This window comes from Solenopsis invicta, chromosome 9 (assembly GCF_016802725.1).
Source record: "Solenopsis invicta isolate M01_SB chromosome 9, UNIL_Sinv_3.0, whole genome shotgun sequence".
Lineage (NCBI taxonomy): Eukaryota > Metazoa > Arthropoda > Insecta > Hymenoptera > Formicidae > Solenopsis > Solenopsis invicta.
Window position 1 is genome coordinate 15683357 of NC_052672.1, and position 15485 is coordinate 15698841.

The window sequence follows — 15485 nt, forward strand, 5'->3', positions numbered from 1 at the left end:
AATTATTTCATTAAGTATTTATTTCATAACACATATTCTTAAAAAAAAATATTTTCAATATAGCCGATATGTGAGAAATAAATTATTAAAAATATAAAGTATTATATTGATGTTTGTATTAATTGAGGAAATATTTAAAAATATAAATAATTATATTATAAAAAAAAATTATCAAACGTTGCGTTTATCGTTTTTTCAAAACTTCAGTGGGTTATATGAGATCTTAAATATACACATCATGAAAGAATCAACGAGAGATGTCGTTTCGTATTGATGCGGCTGTAAAATTTAAGGTTCGTCTATACACTATCGAAAGTTATTCACGTAAACATTGGCTCTTGCAACTCCAAACAGTTATATGATTTTGCGATCTCTCGCGCATTTGAACATAAATTGCAACACGGTCATACTCGAGAACCACCCCTACTCGCACTTATCCGCACCTATCCACCGAAAATGCTCTTTCGAGTTTCCAATGTTTGTATGACTTTTATTCCTCTCCAAGCTGCCTGCACGTTGCGTTTACATGAAGTTTCGCCACAAGGAAAGTGTTCCGTCACGCGTGTAAAGTACAATGTTAGTTCGTAATGATCGTGAGATGGACTTTTCTCCACGTTCGAACTACCATTGGGGAATCGTAAAAAATCCGCGGATCATCCGATTGTGTCATGTCCGTCGCGTCTTACGAGCACTTTGTCCGAATTTTTGGCGGTATCCATATTTACCCGTCAGCCCGGCGCGACACTAAAAGTGCACCGTTTTAGGAAGAAGATCGATCGAAGGGAACACCAACATTGTCGCCGTCGCGGGCCTCGTAATGGAATGTTGTTGACGTGACGTTGACGACGACGTTGAAGGATCGAGGGAGAAATTTTCCTCCTCCGGTCCGAGCGACGTCACTGTCGATCAAGCAATTAGCCTTCCTTCTTTCGTACCCCTTCTACAAACTCGTTTCGAATAGATCGTAATTGTCGTCAATAGGACGCGCAAGTAATATGGATATTCAGATGTTATTAATGTAGAAAATTGCTTACATACACACACACACACACACACACACACACACACACACACACACACGTACACATACACGTATATACTTCATGTAATTCACTATATAAAATTTAAATACGGAGATGTTAAAATATTTCAATCTTTGTATATTTTTTTTACATAATTAGACATTATAGTTACAAATTCATCACTTATGCTGTAATGCAATTTAATTTTCTAATTTTTGTTACACGTTTTCTTAATGAATTAATGCCTTTATTAATACCTACATGTTATTGTAAATGGAAATATATTAGATTAAGCTGTAATCTAATTTACTGCAATTTGTTGTTATCTAAATCTGGACATGATATAATTGCAGATTTGTATATTTTATCGCATTTCTATCACACATAATTTAAATATTTTATATAATGGATGAATGATTGTCTGTGCAGAGACATAAATTGTATAACATATCGTTCGATTAACGAAAAACTATAAGTGAATGATAGCAATTTGTCACTGACAGCTCCCCCCCCCCCAAAGTATACTTTATAACGCGATTGATGCTCGCGAACATTAAAATAAGTTTGCGTGACAATTTTTTATCTTTTTCATGTTTGTTCTTTCTTGAAAATTTACTTAGTAGAGACATAATAAGACAATGATATTAAAATATTTTGAAAAAGAGTGATGCACTTTTTTTCGGAAAAATTGTCATGTTGAGGAATTGTAATATGATATTAAGGATCCCACGATCACGAGTTTTATCAAACTCTTTTAAATTTTTTGTCAAAAACTAATTGCTTTAGAATTTTCTGAGAATTTTCTGTCAACTTCACACATAATTGTCAAATGATAAATGAGATAAGTTATACTTTTTCTCAAATATTCAATATGATAACATTATACTCAACTAATGATTAATATCTTCCCGATCTTTATGTCAAGTTCGCAGGGAAATTTAAACACTTTGTTTGCTAGGGAAAAAGAAACAGTTAATGAATATTTTCAAGTACTTATATTAGATTAATATTGTATTCTTTTTTGTAAATAATATATTTTTACAAAATTTCTTTTGGTATGCATGATTCACGTTTTCAAAGTTACTTTGTTAAAAAAATGTATCGATTGATGATGCCCAAGATCATTACCAGAGAAGCGCAAATTAAAATCTAGAAATAACTAATTCTTAATTGTTTATTATATGACATTACTAAAGGATGATGACGCGTAATCGTATTAACAGAAATCAAAACGATAATATAAAATGCTATTTGATAAGCTCATTGGTTATTGAAAAAAGTATTTTCGTAAAAAGTAATGAAAATTGACTTGGTATGCGTAGGTGTCAACTTTGGGGCAATTCACTCGTCGGAGCAACAAAAAAATTCTATCGGTTGGCAACATTGAAATTTTATTCAATAGCGGAGATACAATACTTCATGTTTGAGTAAGCTTTAACAACTCGCGTTCCGCCGCTTCGACAAATTTACGTTCGGTATTTATAGTAGAAAATATTCGAAATTATTTGGGAAAATGTTTATCATCGACCCCCCTCCACCCGTATAATACGTTTAATAATGTAGATATTTACACGAGATTTAATTATCGATTCTCCGTGGCCACAATATGCATTGATTCATTATTACTGGCGAGGATTCTTTTCACGATTTCAGCAATTAAAGATTCGTATAACAGTAATTCAACATTTATATAACCCGATTCTCGTATTTAATAACGAAGTAACTTTATTCTTGAATTTCGAGAATAAAGTGTTAATTGATTAAACACATCTACAAGACTTCAAGAGAGATTAATAAAGTCTTCTATTCAAGAAAACGTTCGCGTCCTCGGGAATCGATATTCGGAGCAAGTCGGTCGTGCGAGATAAAATGGTTACTTTAGTAACTATGAAAGGGTGAAAAGGCGCGGAAGGGAGGCAAAGGAGATTCGGGGCACCATGAGCGTCGAGGTGCTCTATGCAATTATTCGGTTCATTTAATTCTCGGAACGCCGACTGAGTAATGCTCGCGTTGCAGCGAGAACGACGATGTAAAGGTGTATGTGCGTGTGTGCGTCTCCAGGTTCTTCCGGTAAGTAAATTTCTGCCGTATAAGGAAGAGGAAAGGGGGATGATCGAGAGTACTCGGTGCATGGCAACTTCGGGGGTAGCAACTCGATGCTATTTGAAAGCACGTAGGTAAGCATTTATCTCAAAATATCCTATTTATCTTAGTGCGGCGGGACGCAGCCTGTGTCCCTTATTTCGGCACTTTGGTCACGTCTGGCCAGTCCAGCGTTTCGACGAAAACCTGCAATTTCGATTTCTCCCCAAGATTCCACCTTCGGTCAGCTCCTTCTTTCCTCCCCGCAACCTTTTCCTTTCCCCTTTTGATTCCCTTTGCCTCACGGTCCGTGTGCGTCTACGGATTTTCCTTCGCTCACCATTTCTCGCGCACCCCAGTCGCCCTTTCTTCCGTCCTTTCGCCCTTTTCGCGCCAAGCCCTGCGTGCGGTGCACTGAATTTAAAAACTTGCGTACATACGACGGCACCGACGACGACGACGACGACGACAACGACAACGAATGTGCACGGAACGACTTAAGCCGGTAAATAAAAGTCGGCGGCACGGTTGGTAAGAGGATGGATGCGCCGGCGGCTTCTACGTACAGGCAAATCGATTTAGCCCTTGACGAGCCCTGTTACTCTTTGCTCTTCCCCTCGACTTCAATCGCCTGTACGTTTCTCTATGTACACTCGCGAAGATAAACGGGCACGGAATTGCGCGATCTTCCGGTCGTGTTGGCCCGGGAAACTTTGAAAAGCGGATGATTTCGTTTGTATCGCAATCGAGGAATCGAGTTATGGAACTCGTATATTCCTCGGCCGCTTGCCATGTAAATTGTTTAACGCGATTCGGTGCAGCCGGAAATATCTGCATGCCCGTATTGATTGCTTAATATTTTTTTTTTAACACGACAATTTATGCGGAAAACGGTTTTTTACTTCTTTCTTTCGCTATAGTATAAATAAATATAAATACGGATGTAAAGTCTTAAAACAATAATCTTTTATATTTGTAGAAAATTAATAGCTTCTACATAAAAAAATTAACAGACCCCGTTTATGTATCGCAATATTATCAAATTTTGCACAAAAAATATTTATCATTCAATAACATTCGCACTGGTGTCATATCCAATTGCGCGCTATGCGCCATAGGCCAAGCAATTTTTAGTAGTTTCGAGCGCAATTTACAATATCACAAAAGCATGGGAAGTGAAACTTTGTTTAAAAAAAAAAATTAAATGCTGTTGCTTTGATCGAGCTATTTGCACGGATGACCTCGGAATTGTCACCGGCCCGCTGTACTTGAGAGGGTCATCTGGATATCATCGATTACGTTGATACGGGTGTAACAGTTCGGCTTGCAAAGCGTGTGTCACGCGTTACGTGCGAATCTATATCGTTCCATGCCGAAGAGTTCGACAATGGCCGAATCAATATTTTCGCGTTTGACGTGTTATACGCATCGTATGCCAGCATGGCGCGTGTACGGATTTCAACCAAGTCATCCATTGTGTGAAAACCAAGCTGGATAACTTCATCGCGATGGCACTCGCGCGTTCTACGTCGATCATATTTCATTACGTCAATTTCCCCTCGTCACCCCTCGTCTCGCCGATCGGTTTTCAGCGTTATTGACCGTCTACGCGCGTGTACCGAACATCCACGGAAGTTATGCCTCGCGGCGTCGCGAAGTTTCGAATAGTACGAATCAATGTTTCGAGCGTCCATCGCTTTCGCGAGTATCAGTAACCATCTTACAGTGCGAATCAACTTGCGCGAATTTCTGATCAAGTTTGTTCGCGGGAGAACGAAAAGGCGCAAGAAGAATTTAAAAAAAAAAAAAAAAAAAAACAGAGAACAAGTAAACATGTAATAAGGCTTTATCATAAAAATTTCTATTTTGTTTGAAAATGTAGTCGACCTCTGCTTCCACATTGTAAATATCCGCGTGTATGAAATATTAATCTTTCGAAAAATATGCAGTTGAAACTTGCGATTTATAAAATATTAGAGAACTATAGCTTCAATTCTATTAAAACCTGAATGCTTTGCAAAACGTATAGTAAATTGTAAGTTATATGACTATTTTTGTACTGCAACTTGCATTTATAAATTTATTTTATACTACGCAAAATGAGGTCCCGTAAAACTCGACGCTTGCGCTTGTAATTCTGTGTGTGGCACGCGGATATATTCCAAACTTTATATGTAATTTACATTACATTCATTGCACAGCTTTAGGTTAATTTTGTGTCGCGATAAATAAAAATAATAATGCTCGACGTTGGTGTTGAATCATATTTTATTAAATCGGTGCATTCGAATATCGCACAATCCATGCAAAATAATCCGCTTTAAGCTTCTCCTGCGCTCTCTTCGCCATGGCAGGTTGAAAACAACTATAAACAATGGCAAACTAAGTACGGGCGTTGGCGGCAGTCGTTCCACGTCGATCATATTTAACTACGTCGACCCTCGTCACTACAGCAACAAATTCTGGCCGTTGTCGACCGGTGGTCTGTCGGATCGAAAGATCGGCAGCAAATATGTTCGGAGAATGCGTCAAGCCGCATTTGATATAGCTAATTGCCAATCATATACGTAATACCAGACAAGTAAAAAAAAAAAAATACTAAGATTTTAGAATTTCGCTCTAAAATATCAATTTATATTTGCCTCAAAACATAATGGCATCTGTTTCGCTCGGAGAATGAATAACGATATATATCGATAACTAAACATTTATGAAATATCTCGTTCATTTTACTCCGTGTTACAGTTTTACGGAAATATTGTGTTTCATAATTTCTCCAATTATATTGAGAAAATATAGCTGCACAAGTAATTATTTGAGAAGGATATGTATATTATGCATGTGTTATTGTATTCAATTAATAAATATACTTATAATGTATGTAATATTATCTGAAGAATGGTGTATTTAAATGAGAATTTTGAAAATTTTGATTTATCTGCTATTTTGCAATGATTTATTAGTTCATCTCTATGAAAATTTTGTTACACGCGGAATTTTTAAGGATTAGTTGCAGGTCTTTAAAGAAGGGTTATCTCTAAAAATATGCAACAACTGACAAGACGCATTTGAAGAAAAACTTTAATAATAAGATTGTCTATAAATAATCAAATAGGAGATAAATTGTGATCGACACGGCAACGCCGCCAATCAACGATACTGTCGATCAATCATCGAGTTTGGGTAGTCATTAATTAAAAGCGGAATTCGCACGAATGAACCGGCAATGAACACTTGACCGGTCGAGCAGCCTCGCGGAACATCATCCCGATCGGTTTGAAGTGATTCTCTATCCCCTCTTCCCCCCCCGACCTTCCCCTTCCGTCCACGGACGGAGGGTCATTCGAGGGCGGTTAGAAGGGTATCCAGAGGTAGGGGTTGAAATTCACGTAGTATCACGGGGCACCCCCATGACGGCCCCCTTTGGGGGTAGAGCGGTCCGAAAACGTGGCGTCCGTCAGTCCTGCAATTTCGATGGCGGCTCACGGCCCTGTAATTTGATCAATTAACGCCGGCTCTGCTGTACGGAGTAGCAGTGGCTAGGCTGTGGAAGGATGATTGCATCGGGTGGACGTGAAATACCTGGCCGCCGCGGAATGACGCGATTCCACTAACCCGCGATTACGATCGGGGATCGTGATCTGACGATCGTCGATATCTTCGACGAGCGCTCAAACGCTGCTCCCGTGATCGCCGAAAAATTGTTATTTAAGAGATTTTGAGCGGAGAATCTCATTGTGTACCTTGTTAGGCAGACACGAAGGTGGTGGAGGATTGCGAGGGGACGTAAACGCGACGCGAAAGCGGGTGCGTCGAATCCGATTTGAGGGTTGCACGTTGCGCGCGTAGTAATTACTTAAGCGCGTTGCAGTGTAGGAAATCGGCGCGCCATGTATACGTGGAAATTGCATTTCGCAGTACGTCACGCGAAAATTCTTTATGTCAGGATATGTCAGTTTTGGGAGTGAAGCCGGGCATTGTACTTAAAAGTGTACTTTGGATACGCGATTGACTAATGGACCGACTGATTTATAAAACTTGACTCTTGCAGTTTACAATACGTCTTTGTGCCCGATAAAAAGCTGTTTACACGAAATTTTCTCCACTTAGCACAAATTAACATTTTGATGTCAAAGATTCGAATTTCTACATTTAACGTACGATTGTTTAAGTTAGTAATATTGTAATGTCGTGCTTTCATCAGATAGTACAAGTTTCAACGCATTAATAACGTGATCATCGCACAGATGATTCAATTTATTAACGCGTTGAAACTTTATCGTACTATTTTATTAAAAAGAATAAACAGTACACATTAGTTTATATATATACTTAACTAAAAATATATAAATTCTTCGTTTCGTGATAATTTTTTTGTAATATTTCAATCAAAATTCATTATTCGACATTAAACAGTCACGGATTTTAAATTTAGGTTTCAATTCAATAGAATGGCAGAGATTTGACAGATATCGCATTATATATTCGTGACGTAACAAATGTAGAACGATTAGAAATCTGGTCCGCTTGTTTGAAAGCAATCAAGTTTGAACTATGGGCGATAATCCAAGATTAGATTGAGCGTGATACAGGGTAATGCAAGTGATCTGTAACATTCTGGTTTTGGTATTGTGCACAACGCGCATATTACTGTCCCGTCGTTAGCAGGACCTATATGACGTCATTAGGACGAAGTGCTGTTTACCGAGTAGTTAACACATAATTATAACGCGCAGGCGCACCGCAATGGTTTATTTATGGCAACGTCTCTTGTTACTCGTGTGTATAAACCCTACGTACGATTTCCGTTTGCATCAATTAGCGATTTGGCATAAATGGCTTTGCGCTTTTAGGCCTGTGGAGATTAAAAGAAGTATCATTGAAATATCGAGAATGCATCACAGGATTTGAGAAGTTATATTAGATCAAAAGAAATAGAACGAAAGAAGCGTCACGTTTTGATTCATTATTACTTTTTCATTTACTTATCATGTTCGTATAACGCATATTTTAGATACCAATTAGAATTTTTTTCAATTGTTTTTATTTAATTTCACTAAAAAAAAATTTGTTGAAAAATTAAAATATTTAATTTAATCTGATACATGCAAATAAATATTGAGATTTAATTAATTTTTGATGAAAAAACTGGAATCGTTGACATGAATGAACTATATCTTTTTTTTTGTTTGCAATTAAATAATTGTTGAATCAATCCAATATTTAGTTGATTGTATCGGATTGAATATTTTAATGTTTTGATAAATTTTTTCTCAATGTAAATAAAATTTTTTTCCCCAAGTAAAAAAAATAATAAATTGAAGATTAACGCATATAATATCGTGGAGCATGCAAAAAGCATTCTCTCATCAAATGCTGTCACAGATGCTGTCAACTATATTTTCTTACTTGAGCTTCAGTTCTCATCATACAGAAATTTTCACTTTTCCCTCAGACAATTTCAATTTTTTTTCTTTCTTCATTCTTTTATCTGGAAATACAGTTGTGAAACACCAGCCAGTGCCGACGGCGCACTTCGCGTCATGTTTTAACATTGAAAGAATCGGTCCGACCGCGTCGGCGTCGGGCGGAACGCCGTTAAATTATCGTTTATGATATTAGCCGCCGCATTATCACTCAACGTTTCTCGCGCTTCGTCGCACAGATCGAAAACCGATAACCGGTTTGGATATAGCGACGGGGACTATTCAGCGCCACGATGTCTAGCGTCGCCACCGGATTAAAGGAACCGTCCGCGTCCCTCGTTCACCCCCTTCTGGCAGCTTACCGATCTCTTCCCGCGATTTTGTACCACCTCTTGCTAAATACATCCGATGGCGGTCCCTCCGCCATTGGCGCGCCTCTGGCGTCTCGATATTATAAAACCATTAACATCGCACGGATAACGAGCTGCGGCAACGCCGAGGCGTCAAATATTACCGTTCTTGTTACGTTTGTTTGCGCCCAACCGCGTACAGATACTCTTGGAAATATTTATGCCGTGGACATCTGAAATTTGTCGCAAAGGGACCCGGATTCATTGGATTTATTCGTTGATATTGCACATATGTAGAAGCATAGTTTTTGCCCGTTGACGATCACGTTTTAGCATTTGCAAGGATACGACACTCGCGTTAATTTCGTCGTGGTGTTTTTATTTTGGAAAAAAATAATATCGAAACAGATAATCCAGATAATGAAAATCGTCTGATTGAACCACTTCTGCATAAAAAATAAATTGTCCTTTGAATGTATACTTTGCAGAAAGTGAAATTTATTGTTGAACACGTCGTAAATTTATAAGAGACCATGAACGTGTGGGAAATTGTAAGAACACCGAAGATTGGCAAAAGTAAAATTAACAAAAGGTACGTTCGTACCGAGTCATCTGTCTGCGATATAAGTAGTCTCTTACCCGTTTTTTTTTATGTCGTAAACGGCGGCGCGAGAAGACGGCACTACCTAAATTAAAAATACATGAGATTCTGTCTCGTGCTTGCCGGTGACTTTTTCTACTCTGCGGGAGCATCTTAATTACCAACCGATCTTGCAAAAGCGACGAAGAAAGCACCGGCGAAGGAAGGGAGACTCGATAAGTGCTGCCAGAAAAGGGCGCATGGACGAAAGGAGCGGAGCGGAGAGGGCCTCGAGTAGGGCTTTTCCGCGAGAGGAGGAAGCTTTTCCGAGAGAGTGGGAAAGGCTGGCAGTACACTTCAGGAAAGGAACACGCCAGCAGTCTGCTGTGGCTGCCACCAACGAAGGGAGCGGAGGTGTTAATTAACTACTCGTCCCGCCGCCGTCAGGGACATTCGAGAGAAGGACTCGACTTAAGTTGGCCACTCCGCAGTCATTTCGCCGCTCGTTGAAATGCTCGTAAGATAGCATGTTGATGGTACACCGACGAGAGAAAGAGGGATAGGAAAAGAGAGAGAAAGAGGGGCTGAACCAAGTTTTTAAGGCTGAGCAGCGGAGCGTAACTTCCGCCGTCGGCCCTTTCCACGTTTTCCCTCCGCGGAAGTGCTCCCTCGAGCGCGATATAGCGTACGTGGGCTCAGTAAAACGCGATGCGGCTTTTCCCGCGAGTTGCTGGCGAGTTCAAGCGTGCTGCGTTAAATTAGAGTGCGAACTACTTGCTCGGCCCATTTCATCATCTTCCGTGTTGCACCTGGCCGTTTGAAAAATGATGCAAGTGCATAAAAGAAAAAAAAATAACTCGAGATATTTTTTTAAGACCATGATATGTATGAAATTTTATTAGCTCTTATATTTAATTTGCATTTTTTTTAAGTAGAGCGGTTATTTGTATCAGAAGGATAGCGTAAATATACTCTAATCATCCCATCTTATTTACATAGCTATTTGAAGATTTAGATTCTGCTTCTATTCTATAATAATACTGTCTGACAAATTTGAACTTTTTTTTAAACCACAAAATAAACAAAGTAATTCTTATAGATTTTTTGTAAATGTAATTGATTTATCGCGTCATATTTTTGATCTATTTTAACTCAAAAGTATCTAAAAATGCTATTTTAAGCATTTTTAAGTCCAATTTTCTCTCAAATTTGACGTAATAGAGCAATTTCATTAGCGGATTTGTTTTCAATAACAAAAAATCTATAAGAATCATTTTATCTTGATTTTATGGTTAAAAATTTGAGTCACGCAGTATAATTAAATCCTTTTTCGTTCTTTCGTTACAATTAAGTATAAAAGTAATACATACTAAATGCACACACACATACACACACACACACACACACACACACACACACACACACATTTAACTTATGAGATTGAATCGTGCGTAATCATAAGGAACGAAGCGTAGAGCCGGAATGGAGAAGGTCCGTTGAAACAATCAGGAGAGGATTGAGAGATAATCGTAGATTACCGTAGAACTACTGAACCGGCACAACGAATTGGTGCGTCCCCCCGTATTTCATCTCTCTTGGTTTAATCGATCGTATACCTACGAGCTCGCCGAATAATTCCTGTCGCAAGCAGAATAGGTAAACCTGGAATTTATTACGCGTCCGTTGCACCCTACTCGCGAGCATCTCGGGAATCGGTTTCAGCCGTTTTCGAAATCGGCGCGATCATCCCAATGGACGAATAACAAAATAAACTTTTAACTGGTTGAAACGAATTCTATACACATCGGGACGCTCGATTTGTTTTCAGAGTTTTAACGCGCGGAAGTTCCATTAATTTTTTTATAATTACAAACTTTATCGCTTTTTGATACATTACATGTATAACTTATAAACTTTAATATCTTTTCTAAACACATTTTCCTAATATTTTGGAAATGTTATTAAGCACGTTTATGTAACGTTAGAAAACAGAATGCGTTCTAGCATCGGTAAACATCATAATAAAATTACGAAATATCGTGTGAGCGTGACATAATTAAAATTTACATCAAGTATAAATTTACTAATTAACGGCGACCGAAACGCTGATAGATATGTATGCATGTGGAGTTACGTATTAATTTATATTCCGAAGAGGCGCATTTCAAAGGGTCGCACGGGCGTTCCCGGGAAAGCTCGGCGCAAATTAATTATGTAATTGTAGAGAAATTATTTAATGAGTTAGCTGCACATAGCACACGATAAGTCAGTAAATTCTGATTTCATGGAGCTCACGTAACAATCAATAATCCGCCGTGCACGAAAATCCGCTAAGGATCGAGACTATTGCTTGGCACGTAATCGACGGTATTTGCACCAGAACTCATAGTTTCGTCTCCTTTTACTAACGAACCGCCATGGCAGAAGGCTCGGCTGCAATCCCCTGACAGGGTGAAACGGGTTTCCGTGTGGCACCTTAACACAATGGAGCAATCCTTTTGTTTCTCTTACTGATTAGTGATTTGACGACGATTGTGCTTCGAATACGTCATCAAAGTAAGATCTGAATTTGAAATTACATGTGATGGAACTCATAAATAATAGAATTTTTATTTCTCATGGTAAATCTTGTCAATATTTTCCATTTAATATATAAATTTCATATTGTTTTATGAAAACTTTTTGCAACGTTATGGATTGTTAAAATGATATAAATAATATTTTAATTATCGCGCATATTGTTTTTGATCTAATATGCGTTATAAGTTACGCGGATTGCTGAAAAATATTTTGTAAAGTTTTGAAAGTTACGAAATATTTATTCTTTATCTAATAGTTTTAATATTTTTATTTTTTGTATACCAAATATAAAACAATTATAAAAGCATTGCACTGAATTGTGCAACCTATTCTGTCATAAAATTTACGTGTCGCATCACCATACTGTCAACTTTTTAAGAGCTGCGGAATGTTCTTCGTTATGCTAACGTTCTTCGGTAAGGCAAGACAAGGCAAAGCAATAAGAGAAGACTAGGAGGCGGGGTGTCGTTAACGATCCAATACAAAGCCGTAACTAGAGTGGATGTCACCCCAGCCGCTGTAGTGCACCCTTCAGCCCTTCCGTGAAAGGGATGAGAGGAGATCGGTAAGAGGTGAGATCAAGAGAGAGGGGGAAATAGAGAGAGGAGGAAGAGGGGAGAGAGAGAGAGAGAGAAACACACACACATACACATACATACCGATTCGCCACCCACAATTCCGCTTGCGGGCACTGTAATTTGCTGTATGCATGCATCCAGAGATGGATAGACACGGCCGGGCAGCCGAGCAGGTCCGGGAGATCTATGGATTTATGCAAATGCAGGCAGTTAGAGTCCCGAGCAGCCTCCACCGTTGAATAATGCGTTGATAAGATAGGAGACCAGCGCTCATATGCCGCTACCTACCCTACCATCCGCCATTGATTTGTCACCCTTCTGCTCCGAGATCCACCTTCGCAATCTCTCCCCGACTGCTGCTGGAATGTCCTTACCTTTCGCGAAGAAGCTCCCGTGGGTCTGTGGCATCGTGCGACTTGTACGAATGATCATTAGTAATTCCACGAACCTGCATCTTCGTGGCTCATGCTGAGGCAGTACACTCTATTTTCTTTATTGCAATATTAATAATTATGTAAATTTTTTTCAAGAACTGGATATTTTTATTATTTTAATGAGAGATTATTCTATGCAACTATGATCTTTAGAAAGATCTTGACAGTGACATGATTGAGTAGAACAATTATCGGATAAATGCCGAATCAATTCTAATGTTACTATTAATAACTCCGATTTGTCGTAACTTGTAAAATTCACCTTAAGAAACCTTTATTGTGTGCTAGGTACACGTTAACTCAATAATTGCAACGGTAGAAAGAAATTCGCTTTCAGCTTACTATTAAGATTTAATCCCTTTTTTATATTCTTTAATATGTTTCCTCCCGCTGCTTCATTGCTTTATTGTCACAACATGATTACCCATTATGTTGTAACATGATTATTACGAAACATTAATTTGTGCGTGATCAAGACTGCCCTTGTAGAATTCATGAAGTTTTTCCTCACAAAGGATTCCAAATTGTAATTGTAAGTCACTTTTAACGACCGTGCCGTAATTTCGCGGAGAGCGCGGAACGTGCATTGTGCATCGTACTTCTATTACAGAATCCACTACTTACTGTCGTAAATTGAATCAAGATTCCCGAGCTAAGCGAGCGCGCCACCCTTGATGAATACAATCCGTTGGAAACCGTAAAGTTACATTTACGCTTAAAGTTGCATAGAATGTGCATACGTACATATGTGTTGCTTTCAATTATCATTTAACGCATGACAATAGTATTTTACATAAACGTACAAATGTGCTTACCTTTCATTTAAATCGTTTATTAGTATATTAAATATTTGAATTTAGATTTAAAAGTAATTTTTTAGCTTAGTAAGCAAACTGCAAATGTATTGTCTGCAATTGCGAAGTCGGTGCATGCGATGCACGCACACGCATGTCGCCGAAGGTCTAATGTTTCAATATAAACGTTCGTTGGGTTGGTAAAAGGGTTTAAGCTAAGTGGCAAATAAAGGGTAGCGACTATGTTCGAATAGTGTCTCGTTTTTCTTGGTACCCTCCCGACTCGTCAAGGTGAAGAGGTCGCTCTATAGGTTTTCGGAAATGGAGGGTCGTAGCAAAAAGGATACTTCGCGCGATGGAAGCATTTTTACGGGTACGATGATGGCAGGGTGGAAACGGATCGTGTATGTATACGTATATATTTCGGAAGAAATAAAACGAGACTTTAACCCCCCGGCTAGCTTGGAATGTACCGGAAATTTGGACTCCCATTCGATTTCCGTGGTTTTTACGGAGTATTTGCCTATCCGACTATCTGCACAACTTGTAATGTTAGTCCGCTACCTCCATGCGATCGTATCCCAAGTTGTTAGGTTTCGAGAATTAATCATTGCTTCAGTTATGTGAAACGTTTGTGCAAAGAGATAAGTTGTATCTTAGTTCAAAGGAACTATCTCCGCTTGTGCGTAGTTCCATTTACTACATAAAATATTATCCGTTCTTTACCGTATAATTATGTGGTTTTATCATAAATCGTTTTGTTTATGCAACGTGCTTTCATAAATTTAAAACAATAAAAAGAAATGAATAAAAAGTGAAAAATAGATATAAATTTATTAATACGATCAAATAAAAGAGCGGTTTTAAAGCAGTGATAAATAAAATAAATAAGTAGAAATATTGTATATAGAAAAGTAGAATTTAATTAAAAAATATTATTTTATAAAAAATATTTTATATTTCTCTGTAAAAAATAAAAGTAAATGAATAAAATATCCAAACATATTTATTTAACGTCAAACAAATAATTGCAACTATTAATCAAATAATTATCGTTGATTTCCGTTCTAATATTAACATTCAGTTTCAAAAACATATCAAGAAATTAAAGCTGTATATTGATTTCAAACAATGTTCCATAAAATATAAATATTGAAGAATATTTATCTTCTCCTTATAAAACCAGAAAGTTTCACATTTGTTTCATGAAATTATTTCACGTAATAATTTTCAGCTATATTCAACTGTATAGATATGGTCGACGTTTAATTTATTCCTTCGGTATTACATCTGATTCCAATTTCAAGCCGTTCCTATCACTGACCGGCTTCTGCATTCCGTGAAACTGACCAACTTAATCCTCCGTTGGGTTGCCCTCGAACTCTCCTTGTCTCGAGTCGGAAGTTGCTCGCGGTCGGCGCTTTAACTTTCGAGTGGTGCATCCGCAGCGGTGTGCGCCCCGCTGCTTACAGGCGATTGGGAAATGCAGGTCGGATAATTCGGCGCGATTGGCCCTCGTAAAGCCGGGTCTGCGAGCTCGGATCCAATTAACGGCGGTGGTTTGTTGCCGGGTGTATTGTTGATTGAACTGGCGAGTCGGCCGAGGACATCCGCCCTTCCTTCGCGCTTCCCCGTGCCC